At 34.9% G+C, this 27,007-nt stretch overlaps 1 long non-coding RNA gene across 1 annotated transcript; it reads left to right on the forward strand.

Annotated features, from left to right (window-relative positions):
• Window positions 1-25,788, forward strand: LOC147842817 (uncharacterized). The gene is made up of 3 exons (XR_015498367.1): window positions 1-1,389; window positions 21,229-21,348; window positions 25,512-25,788. It is a non-coding gene; the product is annotated as an uncharacterized LOC147842817 (long non-coding RNA).
• The last annotated feature ends 1,219 nt before the right edge of the window (window positions 25,789-27,007 follow it).

Genomic DNA, 27,007 nt, shown 5'->3' on the forward strand with positions numbered 1-27,007 from the left:
TCTCTACATGTTTCATTTTTCTTAAAGAGAAAGTGTTTTCTTTTCTTTTTCTTTTTTCTCAGCCTTACGGTATTGAAGACATATATGTCATATAAGAGTTGACTTTTTATTCAGTAAGCCAATAAATGCAATTAAAAAAAAAAAAAAACATGTCCTTTGTGATTCATGAAATGTAAGACAATGGTCACTGGCACTTTTGAATCACTAAAAACAATGGCCAACTGACTTTTTTCCAAAGCAATCCAAAGAAAGCCTCCTGATTTTTAACACGTTTTCTGATCTTACCATGTTCTCACCCTGTTATTTACTTGTTTATTTTATTTGTTGCCCTTTTTTTTATTTGATTTTTTTTTTACCTGCTTTCTGGAAGCGTTCATCACAGGACTTGAACCCCATCAACTCTGCATCTCAAGTCCGCCTATGTACATGGCTAGCTACTGGGCAAACTGGTAATAGCGAAAAATCCATCCACATGGAGTTAAGCGATCATAGTGCAAAAAGAAACAGGCCATCTGCAGTCTCATACCGCCCTGTAGGGTTTATTTAAAAAACGAACTAGGGCCCACTAGAAAGCCTTAGTAAACTCCCTTGGAGGTCGCTTGATGACTTGGGCACATTCGCAACAAGGAAGATAACTACAGTATGAGCATACACTTTTTAAAAAAACATGTTCTCTGTGATTCATTAAATGCAAGGTAATTGTCACTGTCACATTTGAATCAATAAAAAACATGACTGCTGTTGGTCTGTGCAAGAAAATCTGCACAATTTACCACATTATTAACTTTAAATCACAGCCTCAACAACCCGTATGGAGCATAAACTTCCTGTCTTGTCATCTCATATGTGCAGGCACAAACTCACATGTGAGCTGAACCATTACATTTAACCCAGGCTCATTACTGATAAGTACCCCATACAATTCTGGAGATTGCAAAATACAGGAGCTTCGTTCTCTGCAGTTTTTGTGAATTCACCACAGGCTGCTGTTTACACATTTTCAGATCTCAAATTTTACTCATAAGTGCCATTCAGGCCTGGTGTTCTTGTTTAAATCCACCAGAGGCCACTGTCGACTGACTGACTGACCAACCGATCCCCCAACCACCCCCTTCCCTAAACCCAACCAATAGTGTTTTCAAAAACACTAATTGGCCCAATCACCCCCTGCCCTAAACCCAACTTACTGTTTTTAAAGCAGTCCTGAAATAGAAGAGCCCTCGCAGCCGTCTGTTTTTTAACTTGTTTTCATATATTACAATGTTCTCACCCTTATTATTTACTTATTTCTTTTTTTGTTCCTTTTTACCAGCTTTCTGGAAACCTTCATCACCCGACTCAAACTGCATCAATGTGGTCAACTCCTTTCTGCGTCTCAAGTCCACCGAGGTACATGGTGAGCTAAACTGGTAACAGCGAAATAGCCATACACATGGAGTTAAGCGGTCATAGTGCAAAAAGAAACAGAAGCCAGCAGCGACATCATACCACCCCTTAGCATTCTTTTAATAGCTCTGGCTGCATAATTTGCGCTCTCTAGAAATGTATACAGGGGTACATTTTTACAATGAGCCTGTGTTGATTTTATTTTTGACTTGTTGATCATCACAATGGTACTTGGTGTTTGATTCCTGCAAACTATACATAAAAAGTAAGATTTGTCTGAGGGACATAATTACTAGTTTTACAACGAACTACTGCAAAAAAATCCAATGGTTAGCATTACTGTTGAAACTTTGTCAAACCAGCATGAGTCAGCATGCAATGTTTTCTAAATGGGTGAACACATGGCAGAAGGAAGTTAAGCTTCTTTAAAGAACCCAATCTGAAGCAAATTGTCTTATAGATTTTGACATTTTTCCTTTATTTTTATTTTTGTGTGCCTTAATTTAAATCCACTGATACCATTCATTGTTGAAGTGAACTTTTGCCTGTATGGTAAGTAGACTCAACTAAGGCACTGTCTTTTTAAGGCCCTACCATGTTTTTCTATGTGGGTTGCTTGTTCATCTATATGCAAATACAGCGCCAGGTAACTGAAAACAAAACATTTTGAAAAATCCTGCCAAATTGAAGATTTTAAAAACCTGTCCTTACAGTGTTGTTCTGTGGTCATTCTTGCCTCCTGACGTTAATGTGCTCACTGTTTCCTCCTTTGTTTGACATCAGATTTTGCGCAGATCAACTTTTGCAGGGTTCTGATTGGCCAATGTGGCTTTATGCATAGGGTTTTATCGCCACCTGTTGTTTTGGCATGCACTAGCATGTTTTTTGCATATTAATGTGCATGGAAATTGAATAAAAATTTTTTACCTGTTTATAGAAATGATTATAAAATATAAATGTGCATGGCTTCGAAAACCCATTTTATTCTAGCATATTAACACTTCCTTCACCATTGGAAAGTATTTACAGCAATCCAGGTTTTAGGTGTATTCCTGTGCGTTTACACCGAAGGTGGTGAGAGTGTCAAAGCCAGAAGTTATTCATTTTCAATGAGAGCCAGCGGCGCGGCACGTCTTCGGCAATGTGGGCGGCAAAGAGAGTTGAAATAACTTTATGGTAATGAGCTATGATACGGTTCAGCAGCAAGCAATCAGAATGTAGAAGTCCACTGCTTGAGAGGATTCCAGAGAACACAGTCTTGTGAACGTTGGTTCCGACCACAGTTTTTCCCAAAAGTTTGAATATTGCGGTTGCTGGATTTCCACTTTCTTATGATGTTTTCTTACAGGGACACACATTTAAAAGTTACTGGCAAGTTACTGATGTGCATTAATGTTATTTTACAAAACAGTATTGCTTCTTCAGAATATCTCAGACAGATATGGACATATTGGATTAGTGGAGCAAAGCCACACCACACGCAATAACTTAATCTTCCATAGTTAAATGAATTTGATAAAAGGCGTGCAACATTTTCACGCTAGAAAAAAGCACATCTTTTAAATACTGAAATGTAATATGCTGCAATGGCCCCTTTAAATACAAGACGCTCTTGCTACCGAAGTTTTGAATAGACAACGTTGTCACCAGGGTGACCAGAGTGAACTTTGACGCTCACGCCGCCTTCAGCGAGAACGCACAGTTATGATAAGTTAAGCTCTAGCCTATTCAGATTAACATACAGAACTTTTGGGTCTAACAGGTACAAAACACAAAGATGATTAGAGAAAATGTAGATTATATTGCATGTATAAAATAAAAGTGATCAGATTGCATGTAAAAATGAAGAGGTAGATGAATATGCAAGCATTAATGCACTCTGAAATGAAGAACACAATACAATCTCAGACATATGCAAGCTAAGCTGCATGCAATGTTTTTAATGTGCAAACCTAACCCCGCCGCAAACCCTACAGTACTCCTCTCAGTGATGGCACTAGCTTCATCGGATACATTGTGTCTGAGATTGCATGTCTGAGAATTGCGTGTCTCAGCTTGCATAGGTACTATTGAGTCAGTGACAGAGATCTATTTAGACACAGAAGCTTCTACAGTAGCTGTGTCACTTTCCTTTTACATAGTAATAGAAATAATCTTTAACCATTTTAACAGCAGAAAAAATAAATCATATATATGTTGTTGTTGTTTTTTTTATCTGGAAGTTTGATCCCTTTTTTTTAAATGACTTTACATAACATTAGAATAAAATAAGCATTTTCAATGTTTATATTATCAGAAAGGCTAGAGTACAATGTTTGTCTTTAGGGTAAATTTTGACCCCTTAGCTTTAAAGTCAGATTTACACCACAAAGGTCTCGTTTACACTGCCAGTTAAATGTGACCCAATTCCGATTTTTTTGCTCATTTGTGACACAGATTGGATCTGTTCTATAATCACAGGAGAAAAAAAAAAAAACACATGCATTCGGATATTCAGAGGTCAGTTTCAGGATCTCCTTCATATGTGGAAATATGTGATAATGTGACTATCAAGTAAACAAGCAGATCGAATTTATTGAGGCATTCCATTTTGTGTGTCATTAAACTTGTGACAATGTGGTACTCCTCCACGATTTAATGATGTAGAAGGAAAAGCGTGTGGAGATGCCGTTGTAAACAACAACAACAAACGAAACATGGAGAAGGAAAGTGGTCAGTTGCCACAATTTGCTCCCACCAGAACTGAGTCTCATACCCACATACTTCTCTGAGTGGTGGAGGACACCATATATAAACCATAGACGCAAGCTGCGAAGATGGCCCTTTCCCTTCTCCTCTGACCTCAAAATCATTTTAAAGTTGGGCGAACTTATATTTAGCAGAGCTAAAAGCAAGACAATTACTTCCATTGTGGCTTGTGTGGCGCAGATACTAGAACCCGCCTTTATGTATTTGCGGCTTTATAAATTGTATAGCAAGTGTAAACACATTAATCAGGTATGGGTCACAATTAAAAGAACGTGTAAACAGAAAGGCAAAAAAAAAAATCCGATATACAGTAGGCAACAAATCAGAATTGGGCATGAAGACCTGACAGTGTAAACCGAGCCAAATACTGCAGAAACGCACATGTACACTCCAAAACTCGCACACAATAAAAATCTGCTGCTTTAACTTTTATGAATTCTGTTGTGCTAAAAAGTTTTTACACCTATGTAGGTACCTTTAGCACAAAAAAAGCATAAACCTTTTTTTTACCTTTACTTATAAACCTTCACTTAAAATTTTAATAAACAAGCGGTGCCGTCTGATTAAATATATATGAAATATAGCACACTGACAAGGGAAAATCTAAACATTCACAGGGTTTGTGATGAATATTGAAGTTATTTTTTCATGCAAAATAGATGTGAGAATTAAAATTAAATTTTGCTGCTTTATTTTAGAGGTTTAGTCAAGGCTGGTCACTTCTGCCAAGCTGAAAATAAAAAATTCAAAGGCTGCACAAGGGTTAAAATAGTGAACATGCCTCTCTTTTTATTTTAATAGCATTTGCATTGGTTTTATATCGATACAGTGGGAGCTCTTCTCCCCAAATCCCTACATCCCCACCTTCACAAAGAAAAACAACAGCAACAACAAGACTGTAACTGATTTTTAAACCACAAGAGGCAAGAGAATAAATATTTTTTTGCCAACCTTGAACACCAAGTTGTCAAGGAGTGCTGCAGTCACAGCGGAGTAAACAAAATATATATCACACACGTCTGCTTTAATGAGAGTTTTATTTAACTTTGTTCTATTACTAGACCATATTAATGCTCTGGATTTCATATTTAATAACTCAAAATGTCAATTGCATTAGTGTGGATATTCCAGATCTCTGGCACTATGTGATAAAATAGAAAAGCCAGTTCTGTTTCGACCCTGAAAGCTTCAGTCAAAATGAGAATACATTTTATATATGTAGAGAAGAGCTATGCAAAAGTGTGGTTGTTTAGATTGGTATTGTTTTGTTGATGCGTGCTGTTAATGGACCCTGGTGAATAGGTGAGCATGATAAAACCCTGCAGTATGTGTTGAATGAACTTTTTTTTTTTTTTTTTTGCATATCCTGTGCTCTGCAATCCACATCAACCTCTTTTGTCTGTTGAATTGTTGAATGCAATTTATGCTGAATGCACTAATTTACTTCCTCCTGCCACAAATTCCCATATATAGCATATTCCCTGAAATCCTCCTTTTTATGTGTCAATCATTATGCTAGTTAAAGGTTATAGCTCTCTGCCTCCATAGGGTTGGTTTTATGTAATTAAACTTTTTTTGGCAATATCATGCAATTAGTTCCCTGCTATATTAAAGTTATCTCTGAAATAGATGTTCTCAGCTTTGTGAAATAAATAAATAAATACATACATAAATAAATAAAAAATTCTAGACTCTGGCCAGGTAGGCGGCACGGTGGAGCAATGGGTCGCCTCACAGCAAGAAGGTTGCTAACTCAAGCCCCGGCTTGGTTCTGTGTGGAGTTTGCATGTTCTCCCGTGTTCATGTAGGTTTCCTCCGGATGCTTCGGTTTCACCCCAAAAGTCCAATGACATGTGATATAGGTGAAATATTACAATATAGTGTATGTATGTGCTGTATTTTCTAGTCCTTCAGGTTGGGGTTTGAGCATTGGGCTAATGACCCACCTCATAAAAATTAAATATTATGATATTAAATATTATTAAATAATAAAATGTAAAAATTAAATATTATAACTAGGTAGTGCTGTTGCCTCACAGCAAGAAGGTTGCTGGGTTGCTGGTTCGATCCTCGGCTCAGTTGGCATTTCTGTGTGGAGTTTGCATATTCTCCATGGGTTTCCTCCGGGTGCTCCGGTTACCCCCACAGTCCAAAGACATGTAGTACAGGTGAATTGGGTAGGCTAAATTGTGTGAATGAGTGTTTGTGGATGTTTCCCAGAGATGGGTTACGTCTGGAAGGGCATCCACTGCATAAAAACAATCTGCATAAGTTAGCGATTGATTCCGGTGTGGTGACCCCGGATTAAATAAGGGACTAAGCCGACAAGAAAATGAATGAATGAATGAACATGGTGCGGCTAAATATTAATTTTGATATAAACGCAATAGAAGTAAGTAAGCCAGAGTTTACTGTGATTTTCAAATTAACCAGGGGCTTCCTGGAGAAGACTCAGGACAGTTATTGTGAATCATTTTGTTTATTTAGGTTTCCTGACACATCTTTGAGGTACATTCTTAGGCCCAATCCCAATTCTACCCCTTATCCCTTCTCTCTACCCCTACCCCTCGTTTTGCGTTTTTAAGGGGTAGGGGTGTCCCAATTCTTTTAACCATGAAGACAAAGGGCTAAGGGGAAGGTTTATACTGTATACCCCTTCGAACTGAGATTTTTCAGGACCACACTTTAAACCATAGGGTAAGAACATTTCCCAGAATACACCAGCCACAACAGCAGCATAGCTTTACCCGGAAGTAAGGAGATGCACAAATTATTATTTGTATCATTATTATGAAATTTTACAACAAACAAGCATATGTTTTAATACATTCAGAACCGCTTTCTTTTTTTACAGTCATGCTAAAAAAAAAAAAAACACTAAAATAAAAACAGCTGAATTTTAATATCTAAAGCACCTAATTATAACTCCTGTACAGTAGTCCCACAACATTCTGTCACTCGATGACACTTGAACTCAAAAAAGTCTAGTGGCTAAGAATGAGCTTTTTACAGTGTCAGCTATAAGGTAATGTTGTTTTAGTGTGTTTACATAGATGAATATGGCCACTGTGTGAATACACAATACAGTTACGATCTATTGCCACATTAGATCATTATGATAACATGATATATGCCTTCAGTGATTTCCTGAAGATAAATACCAAAAAATTACACAACTGGAATAACTACAGCAGTCGCGATCATCGATTTCATATGAAGCAAGAGATCGCCATGACAAATGATGAAGTGTGCTGTTGTAGTGTTGTCCCATTCCTTAGGGGTACATTTTGAAGCCCTTCCCCTTCACACTCTGTTTTAAGGGCCAAGGGGAAGGGGTATGGGTACAAAAATACAATTGACATTAGGCCTTGGTGTATATTTAATTTCTAAGCTTAATTGTAATTTTTTTTGTGATTGTAAAAGGTCTGGAAATTTTTTAGTAAAACCTCTATGACTTTTTTGTATGCCTGAGGTGAGTCACCAGCAATTACAGCTTTACTTTCTGTGAAAATGTTTTTTAACATGTTTGCAAAAAGTCAGCCTTTGTTCTTTACTTTGAGCTTTTAACAACATCTAATTTGACCATTAAACATAGATCTTAGATTTTAGATCTCTGCGAGGGGGAGGGAGCTCTGGGCTTGAGGATCCAACGCAATCACACGGCAATTCGTAACTTTTTGATTTAGTGGCTAACCCGTATGAATTCATACAATCTAATTCATACAATTCAATATGATTTGCTCATCACCCAATGATGGTTGGGGTTAGGGGGGGGGGGTTGGGTCTCACCCCTAATTTTTAAAATCGTAGATTTTCATACGACTGAACTCGTACAAATTTGTACGAAATAGCCACTAAACTGTAAAAACGTAAAATACTTACGTTTTCTCGTAAAATCAGGCTGGAGGATTCCTTTAGCTCATGGCTCTCTCCCGGTACATGCCAAACAAGCTTATGACAAATCATCCGCTAAGTATAAACTCTTGAAACACTATGTAAACGAGTGATTTATCAAGGTTCTTTTTACATGTATACAAACTTATATTTACCTCATGAACACTGAAAAAGCAATTAGTTAATTTGCTTTACTTTTACCTCACTTCACTTTAGTTTACAAAAAATAGTGAGAGAACCTTTTGCCTGAAAAGCAACAATTTGACTGATTTTGACTGATTGAATAAACACCTTGTAACATGGAACTGTTAAGTTGACTTTCGTTATAATTAGGCACATATTTAATTTACTTAAAAATATATAGACAACTGTTTAATCATTTTTTTTAAAGTATAATAATTGCTTTAAAATCAGGAGGTTTCCTCAGTTTTTTTAAGTCAGACTATTGCTTTTTACAGTGCATAGTCTAATATTTCCAAAGTACATCCTGCAAAATATACTTCACAAACACTCTGTTTAGAATGCACGCTTTTGTTTTTGGTGAAGCATACAGTTGGCAACCACCAGTGTTTCACAAATCTCAGTTTGGGGAGCTCTGTTATAAACTATGAGGGGCCTTGGAATTTAAAAAAACTGAGAAGCGCACAGCGTTAGATGGATTTACAGTCATACGGTTTCATTTGTTCATTTAAGTTAAGGGATGTAAATCTCTGGAGAGCGCTTGGGTGACACTGCAGATATATAGAATCAGATTCCATTTTCAATTTGTGTCTGTGTGGAGAGTTTCAGCTGCAGTGAAGGGCTCTCACACCACAACACACACTCAACGATGGGCCTGATGTATGGCTGTAATAGACTGGTGGGCAGTTCGCTTTATGCTTCTGTGTCCTCTCTCTCCTCATTTAGTGATTTTGTGTGGGCTTTTGCCAGCCTGAAAAGGACTGGGTGTTCATTTTCAGAGCCTGTTTGAAGGAAATTATCTTTTTCTGAAGAACTTCTTTCAGTTTTGTAGATTCTTATGCAAGGCATTTTCTGAAATGTACTATTCTGCCCTATAGTTTAATCAATAGTGCATCTGTTTCTCGTTGTGCTTGTGAAAATGATGAAGTGTTGGCTTTAAAGGAATTTAACATATTTCCTGTTGGGTGAGGTGCGTATTTGTTTCAGATTAGCTTTTTGTGTTTTATTGAATGTGTTGAATGTGAAGTGTGTGTTTGTTTGTGGGTGTGGGTTTTAATGGATGAAAGTGATCTGCTTTTTGGGAGTCTGTCCCAGCGTGTGTGCTGCGCTGATAATGAAAGCGTGCGTAACTGTGCCAACACTAAATGATGGAACGCTAATTGTCACAGCACGCTAGGGCACACGATCCAGACTGCACCCAGACTGGTGAAATTGCTCAGCTATCTGTGTGATAGGATGTCTTTTTGATATGCACACTTCTGGAAATGGTGGAAATGACAGTCCTGGAAATGACATATTTAGAATGAAATGCCTGACTCGTGTGTGTTGACTTTTCCAATAAATTACTCGATAAAAAATAAGAGAACAACTTTCAATTTCCAGAATTTCATGGTTCACCAAGGTCTTATTTGAGGTTTGATCTTAACAGCACTTAAAAGAGCTGACTTCTAAGCATATTTCATGAAAAGAACAGCTAATAAAAACTTAAATTAGATATTTTTAAAGGAACACTGAAATATCTTAAAAATAAATAAATAGATTTGCATTCCTGATTGATGTTAATTTTGCACATTCTGGTAATTTCCTCAGTTATCTGACAAATTTAACTGGAAGCATGAAGTCGCAGTCTTACAGTGCACTTTTCACCCCATAGACTTCCATTTAAACGCATACAAATGCGACAGACCAGAAACTAGAAGCTCGAATGACGAGTTTCTGAGTTTTTTGCGTTGCCAAATTCAAGCTTGGTGAACTCTGACCTGCAAAATCGTATCATGTCCCTGCACGAGACATATCGGAGGACAAAACATGACCTCTCTGGACAGAAATTTTTTAATACAGACCAATTACTCGCTTTTCTTAGTGTCTGATCATCATTTAATCCTGCCTCATTTCACAACGACTTATGACAGAATTTCGCATACTCAAACTCTAGTGTGACCACAGCATACGTTTTCATTTTTTACCAAGAGTATCCAGCTGTAGACCTGCGCACATTTCCGAACACATCCAGACCATTAAAATCCAGGTTGGATTTTGATTTTAAAAAATGTAAAAAGGCTACTGTAAAAATCTGTAACAGCCCATTCCTTAGTATATTTCAAGAGTTCCCACTTAGATATGCTTTGCGTTTATAGCAGGTTTGGCATGCTTGTCCAGGGAGAGAACCCTGAGCTCGAAGATACTTGAGCCCAAGGTTCCCGCCTGGTCAATGAGCATATCAGGGGATCCGAGATCAGGTACGTCTCGAGAGCTCCCCCTTAGAAAGGGGAAAAAAAGGAGGAGATGGGGTGAAGGGGGGATTCTTCCAAAACGAAGATAAAGCAGTAGGGAGAAAACAATCTATTTATTGTAAGCTTGGATGACTCTGATTGGATTATTACTGATTACAGATGAGAAGCGAGTCATGCTCAATCATATCACGTGCTCCTCTCGAAATTAGTTTGTGAAACTTCACATGTTAATAACCCTAAATTGACTTTCTCAGAATTCCCTGCATGACATTTCATTTATTTGCCCTTTGTCAACATTACTATGGTTCTTTTTAGTTTTCTTTCTCATCAGTGATATACAGCATAGTTTTATGTTATATATATACAATGTTTAATTATGTTTATTGGATTGATTTAACTATATGTGTATTATCATGATGGCAATTAGTAGTTGGGTAACACTTTATTTTGATGGTCCATTTGAATATTAGTAGTATTAATATTTGTTGATATTGCTTCTTCAACAGACATTTAACTGACTATAATAAACTTTGCAAGTACATGTCAACTTACACTAACCCCAACCCCAACCTAACAGTCTACTTATAATCTAATGAAAATTAGTTGCAATGTAACTTAAATTCAACAAACGGACAATCAAAATAAAGTGGTTGTGTAGTTGTTTGAAATATAGTAGTTTATTGTAAAATTAATAAAATTATTTTACGATTTCCACTGCATTTTTAACGATAACCACAGATGTTTTTTATCATGAATTTTACCATAAAAAACTACTGACAATGTACGCGTAATTTTTGTGATGCTGTAAAACAATAAATACTATGGTAACACTGTATAATAGCTACACACTATAAATCATTTATCAAGCATTAGCAAATAGTGAATTCATTATCCGTTAAGCATTAACTCTACATTAATAAACGTTAGTAAGCAGTTTATAACTGCAGCTACAAATGCTCTATTCTTGACTTATAACCACATTTAAAATGTTCTTAATAATTGTATTTTCATACTTGGTAAATGATTTATTTTTCATTACTAAATAAAGTATTGCATTATTTACAAACCAGTTGTATTTAAGAGTAGTTGAGGGTTTTTTTAGGATCATTCAGAATGAGTTAGTAAATGATTAATAAACTATTGAAATTAACGTTTGTATGTCTTATTATAGCCAGACTGCAGTTAAAGTCCACCATTTAATAATTTGTCAAACAATTTGATTACTGACGTCCATGTAAACAAAGTCACTGTCTTTCTCCCTTGTGTGTGTGTATGTGTGTGTGTGTGTGTTTGTGTGTGTGTGTGTGTGTGTGTGTGTGTGTGTGTGTGTTTGTTTTGCCTCTGTGAATATCAGCGTGTGCCCAAACCGTCACTCCCATTTTTATGCAAATTTTTTTACGCCCACTTTCCTGACTTTTTCCAAAGTATAGGTGTGAAAAAAACCTGCCGAAACAGGGAGGTTTCATGGCCCTATAAGCAGTCCAAAACCCATTGTTTTAGTTGTGGTTTTAATCAAAGCATTTCTTATTCTGGATCCCATTCTTAGCAAAAAGGAAAATTTGGCACAGCCTACATTGAAAGACAACAAACGGCACTGGCAAAAGGCTACAATGTCAAGCAATGGTGCACTGATTCACACTGAGTTCTGTATTTTGTATTTTGTTGTCCGTTGTGTAATGCTTGATTGAAAAAGCTCATGCACTTGTTTGCAATTTGTGTTATTTGAAGGCAAAATTTGCTTTTGTTGCATGTTTTAAATGCTTTGGCAAAGTTAGAGCCTTTTGCATGAGTGCCGCTGTTTAAGCCTGTGTGTAAACTGTTTTGAAAATGTGAAGTTTCAGTTTACGGCTGCATCAAAGCAAACAAGAAAAACTGTAATAGCCTTTTGTATAACTTGAAATTTCAGAAATGTATAACATTAATATTTCTTTAAAAGGTAACAAAATTAAGGCTTAATCAAAATGCATGGGATTTTAATTTGTTTAATTTTACTCATCACTTGCATTGTTTGCTAAAAAATACAATACGTTTAATTTTGAAGGGTAAAAGTTGGTGACCCAACTATGATTAGTTTTTTTTTTTTTTTGCTTTTTGTTTTTTGTTATGACTGGAAGTCTCCATTGGGGACAAGGGCGAAGATGTAAAGAGTTAATAAATTTTAGCAAAAATATGTATGATAAGGTATAAATAATTGATGAAACTGTTATGCATGAATGATTACAGGAAAAAAATACTGTAGATTAAATAAATGGATTGCCTGACACCCTTTGTCCCCTCCAGCTTCTTCAGAAACGTTTGTTCATTTATTGGCTGTTTACTGTTAAGGCAATCATGCAAAGATGTCGCATTTGTTCTTTTGGCAGAGTTTAGACCACATTGCTTATTTCTGCAGTTTCTGTAACAGTGACTCACACTCCTGGTTCCAGTCCAGCTGATTTATTATATCATGAAAATGTACAGCTCCATTATAAATTTATACTGTCTGAAAAGTGAATAATTTATGGTCTCTGGGAAAAGATGTAGTACCCTTACACCTGTAGGATGACTTTTGATCTTCCCACCTTGCCATCTTTTCTAATTGATAGTGAGGTCTAAACCTTGGGAAAGGTATAGAGAACATTGAGCTTTTGTGGATATTGTTATTCTGGTGTGCTTAATGTGTTTTACTCCGCTTTTTACACGAATAGTGAGTTTGAATATCCCCTGCAGGTACAGGACGTCAGCATGACGTTAGATTGACGTTGTACTCCTATATCATGTGGATGTTGCATTCTGTTTGGAAATGAAAATTGGATTGACGTCAGAACCTAAAGTCAGGCCGACGTCAATGTCCAACGTTCCAACCTAAAATCAATTACATATCAATGTTTAATGATGTTACAGCTTGACATTGTGTGATCGTTACCACTATGACGTCTTTCAGACGTTGGATTTTAGTTGCCATACCTGACAATTAAATGTCTGTCTTTGACATCAATATGAGGTTGGTTTGAGATGTTGTCTCAACATTGGATTTTGGTCACTTTCTAACGCAACCCAAAATTAACCAAACATCAACATCATCTGACATCATTGTTGAAATGTCAAAATATCATCCTTAGATGCTGGCTAGACATTGAATTTTGGTCTCCTGACATCATGACCTAAATCTAAACTAATATTAATGTCTTATGACATTGTGTGCTGGGATAGTTATTTGCTCAAGCATTAGCTTTATTTTTAAGTTTCTAAAATGATTAAAAGATTGTCTCCTTCATTCCACAAATATATTCTATATATTCCTTCCTGTATGTTGTGATTAGTCTGCTGCTTACGTTATGTGTCAGAAATTGTTTAATTTCATATCTGAATTTCAGCAGTCTCACCACTTGTACATATAGTTTAAAAAAAAGAAAATTGTTGACTCAACTTAAAATTGTAAGGCAACTTGCTGCAGAGCTTTTTGAGGTGACTCAACTTAAATCGGGTCGAGTGGAGTACACTGTAAAAAAAATGCTGGGTTCCACACTATTTCTTCATTTAATAGTTTTTACAAATTTAAGTGTACTGAACATACATTAAAATGTCCCAAGAATTATGTAGATTCAGCTTCTTTTAAATAAGTAGTTGGTACAAGCAGCAAAATTATTTTTTGAGTGTCCTTGGGTTGAGTCAACTCAAAAAAAAGCTGTGCAGGAAGTTGCCTTACAATTTTAAGTTGTCAAATTTTTTTTACAGTCATGGCACCAGTTTTATTGTATTTTTTATTGTAGATCATTTTATCGTATATCACATGCTTCAAAGCACAAAAACAGCATCTTCTCAATATGTCGACAACAAACTATTCATGTCAAAGGCCTTGGTTCAAGATGCGTTTTCCTCAATCCAATCACATGTAAACAAGGTAGACACATAACTGTTTACACCTGGCATTTTAATGGGTCTGTTTTGACCACAACAACTTATTTTATGAGGGAGGATCTATTTGTTGATAATAACTTTCTCTGATGTTTCAATCTAAAGCTGCGTTCACACTACAGTTTTAGCTTGCAAAAGTCGTACGGCGCTGCGAAAAGGGGCAGGATTAAAAAAGACAATTAGACATAAACAAAAGCCTGTGATTGCTCCATATTTTAAATTTCTGTACAGATAGGTCATGTTTTGATCCTTGATTGGTCTCACGTAGTGAAGTGATGCGATTTTGCAGGTCAGAGTTCACCAAGCTTGAACTTTCCAACACAGCGATCTGCAAACTTGATGCATGACCTTGCGTGTCCAGTCTGACACATTTGTGGGCGTATAAATAGAAGTCTATGGGGAGAAAAGTGCAGTGTGACTGCAGCTTAACGTTGGGGTCACACATATATTAAGTACTCACGTTTATTACAAATACAATACATACAGCTTAGTAATTAAGTATTTGCATGTCTATAGAAAGTCAATGCGAACAGAATTTGCCTCAAGTCCAAAAAATGTTTCTCAAGTGGAAAGTCAGTGTGAGGGGAAAAACGTTCCATAAGTAAACTAATGTAAGTGACACATTGTTCTAGGTTTGATGTGAACACAGCATATTACTGTGAATGCTAGCGCTATAATTCTGTAAACATCTTTTTAAGAGAAGCAGATCAGTTAAACACACATTATAAATAACTAATAAAATTATAATTGATTTACTTTATTTACAAACAACTTATTAAGTCTACACACTTTATTATGATTGACAGTTTTAACATGTACTGTATGTGTGCTTTTGATCATTTTTGCTGTGAGGCGACTATACTAACCAATTAGCCACCTTACCACCTTTTTATACAATTAGTTTAACATATATTTTAAATAATCAAATGTAATTAAAGTAGGTCTCTTTAAATGAAAGCATTATGTAAAGAATCATGAATTAATTACACAAATAGAATGATCATCAATATGATCCAAATGATGATATTAAATTCAATTAAATTCACCTTTATTTGAATAGTGCTTTTACAATGTAGATTGTGTCAAAGCAGCTTCACATAGAAGATCATAGTAAATTGAAACAGTGTAATTCAGTTTAGCTCAGTTCAGTTTGGTTTTATAATCACTGCTGAAAGTCCAAACACTGAAGAGCAAATCCATCGATGTGCAGCTCTACAGATCCCAATATATGCAAGCCAGTGGCGACAACGGCGAGGAAAAAACATCACCAATTGGCGAAAGTGAAGAATTATAAAACCTCGAGAGAAATATAAATGCAAACTAAAGTTTGGACACACACAATAAGAATGAAGCAGTCATAGCCTATTTCAAAAAACTAATTTGCAGTCGGATATATTTCTTTTAGAAGAGGAAAAAGATGAAACCTATCAGAACTAGTACTAGAGCTTTGTAATGTATACATTTTTAACTCATCATTTTAACTCATCATTCTTCCCGCTGAGTTTATTAATGAGCAGGTGGAGATTCAATGTTTGAGAATGATTGAGACAGTTTTTGCCATTAGGAAGCCTGGTTTGTTTCCAGTAACGCTAGTGTTTTTTTCTTTTCTAAGTGTATGTGACTCATGGAACAGAAAGGGAGAAAGATATTAGGGAAATTGGGGAGATGGAATAGGGAAGAGATGGCATAGCCTTTAACTATTTTGCACAGACCTAGCTTAAGTATATCAATCACTTTTCTTCATTACCATTCACAGAAAAGCCCAAAACAAGCCCTAAAACACTAGTAGGCAGTGTAGTTTCTATGTTCTACTGTGTCAAGTATCTTTTTCTATGACTAAAATGTATTTATTTATATTTGTTGCACATTGCATGTGTCTTTTTCTTTATCCAGCCTTCTTGTGTTGTTTTTTGTTATCCCATAGGCTCCCACTTTAATATGGTCCACGATCTGATTGGCTGCTGTCTGCGAAGACCTATAAAAGGGAACTTTTGGCTAGTTTCAGGGAGATCATTTGTGGTGCAACGGTTGGTAGGAGTAGAGAGCTCCCGGATTTCCCTACACCTCCGGCCGACGACCAACCTTTTGTCTTGCACACCTTATAAATATAAACCATTACAATAAACAGTAAAAGAAAGTATTATTATAATTAATATTATTATTATTATTATTATTATTAAAATTTCTCTTAAGGTTATTTTGCTCACACATAAATTACCCTTGATTCAAACATTTTAGAAACATCAAACATTTCAGTATTTTTTATGCAAGGCATGCTCGAAATTATTATTATTTTTTAATCCCCTGTACATTTTTTTCAGTATATGCAGCCAAATGAGTGCACAAAAGTTACATGAAAGTTCATGTTCATATGAGAATACAGAGTGTTCTGCTCTCTCCCTTCAGCTTTTGCGATTTCATATACAGCATGTCCATTTTAGTCAGTATTATTAACCTTACTGGCATCATATGCCACATCGCCATCTGGAGATGGGACATTTTCTCCCACACACACTCATGCGAATTGCAGTGTGGTCATGTCTATGAAATGGAAGTTTTGTTAACTATTAGTTTTTTTCAATTTATTTTAGCTATGATTTTGAGTTTTTTTAGATGTACATTTCTTATGTGTGTGTTTGTGTGTGTGTGTGTGTGTGTGTGTGTGTGTGTGTGTGTGTGTGTGTGTGTGTGTGTGTGTGTGTGTGTGTGTGTGCGTGCGTGCGTGTATGTATATATATATATATATATATATATATATATATATATTGTAGTAAAAGTTTTTTTTATTCTGTCTGTCTATCTATCTATTTAATCCATTTTTTATTGATTTTCCTATTGCTATTATTTTATTTGGATTGGTTTAGTGTGTGATAATAACCCTGGATTCAGACCACTTTCTTTCACAGACCCAAAACAATTCCAGCTCAGTCTCCAGCACATTTGCTGCCTGTCTCCATTGAGGACATTGTTTTTCATTATAGTAATTACGCTTCTAAGAACACGCTCAGCTCCACAGAGCCTCTGGAAGTGAGCAGTAGCCACGGCTCATGTAAAATTGAAAAGGCAGTCAAATGTGATTAGAGACGAAGGGACATTCTGTTTTATTTGTTAAAAAGTCGCTTTGAAACTTCGCTGTTTGATCTGTTATGGAAAAGGTCTGGCATGACACAGAGTTTAATGGATCCACAGGTGAATAGCTGTCTCCTGTTAATTTTTTATTTATTTTTTTACTTTCTACTTTAGATTAATTAATTCATTCATTCATTCATTTACAATTCAATGTATAACCATATTATAATAAAAATATAAGTGTATGTTAGATTTTAGGGTTCTTTATTTACCTCATTGTAAAAATTATTAGATTCTTTACTTTAAAAAAGTGAGTAAACATGTTGCTTTTTATGTGTATAAATTATTAATTTAGTATTATATATAAATCCTATAATATGTGTATTAGTTGATTTTTGATAACGTTAGGCTGCGTCTCCTGTTAAGTTTTTTTTTTCTTTTTTTAATTTCCTCTTTAGATTAATTAATTATTAATTTATTCGTTCATTCATTCATTCATAGTAACACTTCAATTTATTACTATATTGTCCTAAAAATATAATTCTATCTTAGAGTTTAGGGTTCCTTATTTCCCTCACTGTAAAAGTGATTAGATTCTTTACTTTAAAAAAAGTGTGTGTGTGTGTGTGTGTGTGTGTGTGTGTGTGTGTGTGTGTGTGTGTGTGTGTGTGTGTGTGTGTGTGTGTGTGTATATAATATATAATATAATGTGTAAATGTTTTGCTAATAAATACAGCTTTAAAATAAGCATTTTCTCTAGACAATAAGTTTGGTCATTCAAAATATATTCCAAGAAAAAAGTGGGCCTCGAAGTGAAAAAGGTTGAGAACCCCTGATGTACAGCACTGATTTATCGAGCTTCCGACCTTTCATAATCAGTTTAGCAAGCATTAGGCGGTTCAGCAGCAGTGTGTTGTGTGGAGTTTATGACTATGTGTTTAAACACACACACTCCAGTTTCTCCCTCGCTGGATGAAGATTGACAGACGCAGCAGCAGCACTCAACACTTCAGGCTCCGAGTCTAGCAGGAGCAATGGAGGGGGTTGATGTGCTTGACAATCAGCACAGGAGTCAAATTAAATCATAACAGGATACACAGAGTACAGTAAGAGGAATTTTATTTACATGTGATGCAATTCGGGAGGTAAGCGATCTATACCAGATGTGACACAGTAAAGATCAAAATATGGCTTCAGTTTAGATCACTCTTCATGCTATTGACTACTAGCTTATTACTTGTCTATTTTTTAGATATTAACTGTTCATTTGTAGATATGAAGCATGTGATCTTATTCTGCATCCTTAATCCTACCTGAAGTCAAAACCCAACTAGATCATACTGACTATTAATAAACAGCTAATTAGTAGTTTATTAAGCTTGTAGTGTTAGTTAAAAGTTTGTTTATACCTTGATTTGTGACCTAAACTGTTACCAAAAGGAATATTGTTTATGTACTTTGGGCTTTACGACATGCGAATTCTGCAGATATGACAGCCAATAAAAAGAGTTTGTGAAAGAAAAATGTAAATAATTAAATCTATGTATATTATGTATATATATTTTTTTGTTTATTTATAAAAAAAAAAAAAAACATTCTCTGAAACAATCTTGTTGGTTTTTTTACTTGTTCACAGAGTGTGTTTTGAATGTACTAATTTTCTTCAATCTGCTTTAAATATCTGATGTAAATTAATCATCTTCTGTCCATCATTAGACAATTTTACCCTTAAATAAAGCACATAACCATCATCTGAGATTTTCAGTGTATAAAGTATTTGTTGTTGTTCGAGTCACGAGCCACCGAAATTGACATTTAATTAAAGATTTAGAAATACTGCAAGAGTTATTTTCTAATATTAGCCAACAAAAATCTATAGTATAGATTTCATGTTTCGATAAAAGGTAATACTTTAATACGTTTAATAATATGTATCCAAATATGTATCTATTTCTGCTGCACTGCAATGAATTCCTATAATGAGCCGAGAAGGATAAGTGGATCCTGTGGACAGACAAAAATATTTCAAAATATATGCAAATTAGTCCTCATAATTTCTGATTTAATATATGATTTAACTGTATATGAAGAGTTTAGATGCAAAAACCTAGAGCTCTAAATGCTTTTTGATAGACTATTTTCTTCTAAAATTAGCATTTTTCTCAAACTCCTGTGTTTACACTCAGTCATTTTAATTTTATATAACTGAATAAGTTATTTTTACAGTATTTAATTTTAATTAACAAACATATATGAGCAGGTCCGGATTGGCTAATTGGGAGTACCGGGAGATTTCCCGGTGGGCCAATCTGTTTTTTGGCCACGAGGGCCGGTGTCCCTAGCTGCTTGCACTCTCAGCAGTCACACTTTAATTTATTTATTTATTTGACTATAGCCTTATTCATTTTATTCGTTATTTCACCGCAGCTCCGCTATTTTTATTTATTTTTCACAGCCCCATGAGCAATATAACGCTATTGGTTGTTGCGGACAAAGTGAAAAAAGTTGGTTAGTTGCGGAAGTGAAAGTGAACAGCGGATGAAGGAAGCACAGATCTGGCACAGATGAAGCCCTGAATTAATGGATATTACACCCGTTCAATGAAAATCAGATGATTCACTACATAAATAAATCTGACATAACCTGATCAGAAATCTAAAAAGCCATCAATAGAAAGTAATAATGTGGTTAAGAGTCTTGTAGATAACAGTGCAGTAATTGTTTTATTCTTTATTCCAAACACAGTCATAACAGCACCATTGTGGTTATGACGCACCCGACCAGGAATCAAATCTTATCCTGATTTTTGTTTTTAGTGTTAAGACATATAATACTGTTTGGGTTACTTATGTAGATGTACATATTTTATTTAAATATTTTTGTGTGACCACTGTTACAAAGGGCTGGACATCTTTCAAGAATTTTGCACAAAATATTTATTCAGATATTGCAGGAAAGGACTATGTGATGTTTTAAAGAATAGTGTTGGAGATTTAGCTACCCTTTAATGTTCTCATATTTATGAAAAACATTTGAAGTTCTAAAGCAGCTGTGTCCCTGAAAAAGACGTGATAGTGTCATTAGAAACTGAATTGGAAATAACCTTATTTTAATATAGTCAGTCGTGAACTGAGGTAGGCCGGTCTAAGGCTTGAAACTCCAGGGCTGAAAATGAGTCCCTCTCCGGCCCTGTATATGAGGTTAAAAAAATTCTCATTTAAGGAGAAAATTTCAGATGGCATTTAGAGTTTTTTGCAACTAAACTCTTCATATTATCTCTTTCTAGTTTTTCAATAATTTTATTTATTTAGCTGATAGTTCACCCAAAAATTTTCCCTCGTGAGTTTCTTTCGTTTGTTGAACACAAAAGAAGATATTTTGAAGAATGCCGGTTAATGGGACTTATTGACTTCCATAGTATGAAAAAAACAACCCAGACTCATTCTGATTACATACCCCTATATACATTTCTGAAGAGTGCCAAATACATACATTTTTTTGCAGTTTTTGTTTGCGCGAATCTGCCAGAGGCCACTGTGTATGCTTTTTGAAATCTCTAATTTTCCTCATGAGTGTTATTCCTGCCTGCTCTTCTTGCGTAAATCCATCAGAGGCTGCTGTCGACTGACTAACTCAACTGACCCACCGTCCTGCTTCCCGAAACCCAACCAACAGTGTTTTCAAAAGCAATCCAAAAAAAAGAAAAGCCCTCATAGCAGGCTGATATTTTCCATGTTTTCAGATTTGACCACATTCTCACCCTGTTATTTACTGGCTTATTTATTTTTTGGTTTTTGGTTTTGTCTTACTTGCTTTCTAGAACCATTCTTCACCGGACTCAAACACTGTCGTCAAGGTCAACTCTGCGTCTCAAATCCTCCGATGTATGCAGCAAGCCACTGGACAAAATGTTAACAGCAGAAAAGCCATCCACTTAGGGGTAAGCGTGAAAAGGAATGGCGTCATACCACCCCGTAGCATTGTTTTAATAGTGAAATGCAGCCATAAGTACTTCTGGCTACATACAGTAATTTATAACTCCAGATATGTATATAGGACTACGTTTTCAGAATAAGCCTATGTTGGGAAAAAAAAAAACATCTGATGTGGAAGTCAATGCATGACCGCAACATTTTTCTAAATATCTTATTTTGTGGTCGACATATAAAAGAAGTTCAAATAAGTTTGAAGAAGTGAATGGTGAGTAAATGATGACAGAATTGTATTTTTGGGTGAACTGTCCCTTTAATGGATCTTACACAGTTTTTCTTGACATACAAGAAATAATTAGCTGTTTTGTAAAGACATCAAAGATTATTCTTCATTGAATGCAATCCCACCACTTGGTATAAATTATAAGATAATTGTTAATAAATTAATAGTAGACCTAAATCAAACAGTTTTATAGTGTTTATGTTATATTGCAGTTATATTTCGATCCATGGCCCTTTACAGAGTGGTGAATGAGCTGCCAGCTTTTCTCATTTCAACAGTATGAATGAATGGATATGACCTTATCAATGATTTCCAATCCAGAACACATGAACAGATGAATTAACAGACTGCAATGAACTGCTCATCCTCTGAAAGCCATCATTAGGAAGCTAAACTAAATCTAGCCTTAAAATAAACAGACAAAGATCAGCAATAAACTGATATAATTGATCTAAAACCCTGTAAAACCCATAAGTTAAGGTAGCTCAAACCATTTGAGGAAACCAATTGCAACAAACCATTTAAGTTCAAAAACTGATCTTAATGAGTACTGTGAACTTAATCCATTTGAGTAAATGAAGCAATTTGAGCACATTAAAACCCAATAAATGAAGATAACTTAAACCAGTTTATTGTAAAACCCAATAAGTTAAAGCAACTCAAACCGTTTGAGGAAAAGATTGTTACAAACCATTTCAGTGAAAAAAAAAATACTATACTAAAATACTATATAATAAAATACTATTTTTTTTTATCTTAATTTACATCTAACAAATCTGACTTCTCAGCAATCAGAGTTTACATATTGAAATTGTGACTTTGTTTCAGAAATCCAGATTTATGTCCACGGTTATGTCTTATGAATTCTGATCATTTATTAAAAATAAGAATTAATATTTCACAATTTTCAATTGTCAACTCAAAATCAAATTTTTTTTTTTTCAAAATCAGTTTACGTCTTCTGAAAAATCTATTTACATCTCACAGTTGTTACTTCTTCAGAATTTAGTTCACATCTGACAACTCTTACCTTTTTTCTCAAAAACAAAGGTCAGAACAGTTTTTTTTCAGAAATGTGTTTACATGTAGCATTACAGACTATTTATTTCATCAATATTTAAAATTTATATCTAAATAACAGACATCTACTGTATGATATAAATGTCATGTTTTAATAAAAGGTAATACTTTAATACATTCAATAATATGTGTCCAAATATATATTGCTGCTGCACTGCCGTGAATTCCTATAGTGACACGAATAAAAAAAATCCCATAAATCAGGGCTTACATGTTAATATTGTGACTTTTTTTCTGAAATCAGGATTTATATCTTGAAATTCTGACTTTATCAAAATTAATAATGCATATTTTACTATTTTTTTTTAAGTATAAAAAATTATATTTCACAATCTTAATTTTACAACTCACACTCACACAAAAATCAATTTACCTGTTACATTTATGACTTTTGTGTTCAGAAAATCTGTTTAATCTGTTTAATCTCACAATTGTTACAACATCAGAATTCCGTTGACATCTGACAACTCTCAACTTTTTCTAAAAAAAAAGGTCAGAACAGGTTTTTTTTTCTTGGAAATGTGTTTACATATAGCAATACAGATTATTTTTATCAAAAGTCTAAATTTACATCTCGCAATTCTGACTGTTTTTTTTTTTTTATCCTAAATCTTTTTACATCTTGTAATTCTCATTTTTGTCTTCTTAAATCAAGGATTAGATGTTAAAACTTTGGTTGGTGTGGGTTTCCTCCGAGTGCTCCGGTTTCCCCCACAGTCCAAATGCATGAAGTAGGTGAAATGAATAAGCAAAATTGGCCATAGTGCGACTGTAAGAGTGTATGGCAGTTTCCCAGTGCTGGGTTATGGCTGGAAGGGCATTCGCTGTGTAAAACATATTCTGGATAACGTGGCGGTTAATTCCGCTGTGGTAACCTCAGCTAAGCCTAAGGAAAATGAATGAATGAATGAATGAATGAATGTATTTAGAATTTAATTTACATAATATAATCAGATTTTTTTTCAGTTAACAATAACAATTATTACTTAAATCTTCATAAAATCCATTTAAACCTCCCAAGTATTGTTTTTTTCAAGTTAACATCTAAAAATTCTGTCATTTTTTGTCTCCAAATTCAGTTTCCACCACTCTTGCTTAGACTATAATTTAATATCTCCCAGTTTTGACTTTGACCCACAAAAGACTTTGATGCTAACTTTGTTAAATTAAAGTTAACATCTTTAATTTTGACCTTTTTTCCAGATTTTTTGAGCTAAAAGCTTAATATACAGTTTAAGTCAAAATTATTAGCCCCCCTTTGATTTGTTTTTTATATATATTTTCCAAATGATGTTTGACAGATCAAGGAAACTTTTGCAGTATATCTGATGATATTTTTTTTCTTCTGGAGAAAGTCTTACTTGTTTTATTTCGGCTAGAACTATTTTAAGGTCAAAATTATTAGCCCCTTTCAGCCTTTTTCGATAGTCTACAGAACAAACCATCATTATACAATATTTTGCCTAATTACTCTAACCTGCCTAGTTAACTTAATTAACCTAGTTAAGCTTTTAAATGTCACTTTAAGCTGTGTAGAAGTCTTGAAAAATATATTGTCAAATATTATTTACTGTCATCATACGATGTTATTCTGTTAGCTTCTTCGAACATGGACCTTCAGCATGCACTGGGGCGGTTTGCTGATGAGTGTGACACAGCTGGGATGAGAATCAGCACCTCCAAGTCCAAGGCCATGGTGCTCCACCGGAAAAAGGTGGTTTGCGATCTCCAGGTTGGAGGAAAGTCCTAACCCCAAGTGGAGGAGTTCAAGTATCTTGGGGTTTTGTTCACGAGCGAGGGAAGAATGGAATGTGAGATTGACAGGCGGATTAGTGCAGCGGCAGCAGTAATGCAGTCAATGTAACGGTCCGTTGTGGTGAAGAAGGAGCTGAGCCGAAAGCCAAAGCTCTCAATTTACCGGTCAATCTACGTTCCTACTCTCACATATGGTCATGAGCTTTGGGTCATGACTGAAAAGAAAAGATCTCGGATACAAGCGGCTGAGTTTCCTTCGTAGGGTGGCAGGGCGTACTCTTATAGACAGGGTGAGGAGCTCTGTCACCTGGGAGGAGCTCGGAGTAGAGCCTCTGCTCCTCAACATCGAAAGAAGTCAGCTGAGGTGGTTCGGGCATCTGTTTCGGATGCCTCCAGGACGCCTACCTAGGGAGGTGATCTAGGCCTGTCCCACTGGGAGGAGACCTTGGGGAAGACCCATGTCACGCTGGAGGGACTATATCTCTCGGCTGGCCTTGGAACACCTCGGGATCCCCCAGAAGAGCTGGAAGAAGTGTCTGGGGAGAGGTTCTGGGGTTCAGTCTAGATCTCTACTAAGACTGCTGCCCCACGACCCAGCCCCGGAAAAGCAAATTAAAATGATGATGATAATGAAGAAAATATTATTTACTGTCATCATGGCAAAGATAAAATAAATCAGTTATTCGAAATTAGTTATTAAAACTATTATGTTTAGAAATGTGTTGAAAATTTTCTGTTAAACAGAAATTGGTGCAAAAATGAACAGGAGGGCTAATAATTCAGGGGTGCCAATAATTCTGACTTCAACTGTAAATGCTTAAATAAACCATTGGGAATTGGTGTGTTTTAATATGGTGGTGTAAACAAACGTACATACATTTTTAAACATCTGCCTACAGAATAAATAGTGTTTAAATAAAGAGAAAAAAAAGGAATATTCTGCTTTAGTTTACAGGTATACCAAAAACCTTGTCCTGCAGAAGTAAGCATTGTGTTTTACGTAGTATTGGGAAAGAGGCTGTTTTTATTGTTCTAATGTGTTTGTTGTTCCAGTAGTGCTAGCGGTGTGGCTGCGTTGGGGCTGAAAGAGGGCGGCTAGTGTTACTCTGCTGAAGGCAAAGGTGATAAAACGGTGATTGAGATTCTGCAATAAAACCATCGCTGCAGAAACAGTGAGATTCAATTCCACTGCTTTTATAAACCTATACATCTCCACAGAGGGGCCGAGTGTGGAAAATGAGCGAAACAGAAAAACAGAACAAGCAGCACACAAATGTCAGCAACTTTGACCATTGTCATTTTCACGCACATTCATTAAAACTTGGAGCTTAAGAGAGAGTCATTTTGGTGGTTTTCATTATCACTTCATAATGGGATTGTGTCTGTTTTTTTTATCTATGGTGATAAACAAAAGAGAGAAAGTACAGATAAAAAGGTTGTGCATATGCTTGCAAACTCCACATGTGCATATGAATTATCTCTGACTCCCATGATACTAGAAAAACAAAGAAATAACAAGGTTTATTCATCTGAGAGCTGAATTGTAAAGTAGGCTAATTTAGTCTCAATACACATTTACAAAGACTTCGTTTAGGAACAAATTACTTTCAAAAAAGGTTGTAGTCTTCATTTCTGAAGTCTTTTCTGGTTAAAAAGAATCTTCTTATCCCTCTAACTGCCTGTTCTACCAATGGTTGACCATGTTCTGACTATTTTAAATAATGACTGTTAAAGTAATTTAAAGAAAGACTGTTTTAAATAATGGTTTACACGCACGCATTGTTGGTTTACAAAAAAATCAAACAAACAAAACCCTGTTGCACTACTACACTTGATTTTGGTTTATCAAACAAAAAAGCATGTTAAATAAGAATCTGAAATCTTTTATGGCATACTTTAAAATTAATGATGATTTAGTATTCAAAATTTTTGGATTTTGATTACTGTATGTTTTTAATTAAATTGGCATGTATTGTTGACTAGTTTGATCTTTTCTTATTGTTGTGACAAATCAACTCTAATCTGTATATCATTCTATTGCCGTTTTAAAGACGTCATTTTTTAAATAAATATGTATATATTTTTTTCTCTCTGAATTAAATGAATATTTATATTAAGGAATCAAGGTCAAATTTAACTGGATATATAATTATAAGAAATTAAAATTTGCATGCAACATGATGGGATGATGTGATATTAATTTGTTTAGTTACAGCAAATAAAAGCTAACTAAGATGTGTGCTATAGAATGAAAAAGTTGTATCATCATGTGAGATGTAGTTTTCATCATATTTGTAGTTTAAAAACTGAAAACTTCAAGTAATTAAGTGTTAAAAATATTTTTAAATGTGCGTTTTAAAAATGTGCTTCTGCAATTTTAGCACAATTAATAATAAAAAAAAAATATATATATATATATATATATATATATATATATATATATATATATATATATATATATATATATATATATATATATATATATATATATATATATTAATAATAATATAATAAATATTATAATTAATAATAATATTCATATTATTATT

This window comes from Danio rerio, chromosome 8 (genome assembly GCF_052040795.2).
Source record: "Danio rerio strain M-AB ecotype USA chromosome 8, GRCz13ab, whole genome shotgun sequence".
Taxonomy (NCBI): domain Eukaryota; kingdom Metazoa; phylum Chordata; class Actinopteri; order Cypriniformes; family Danionidae; genus Danio; species Danio rerio.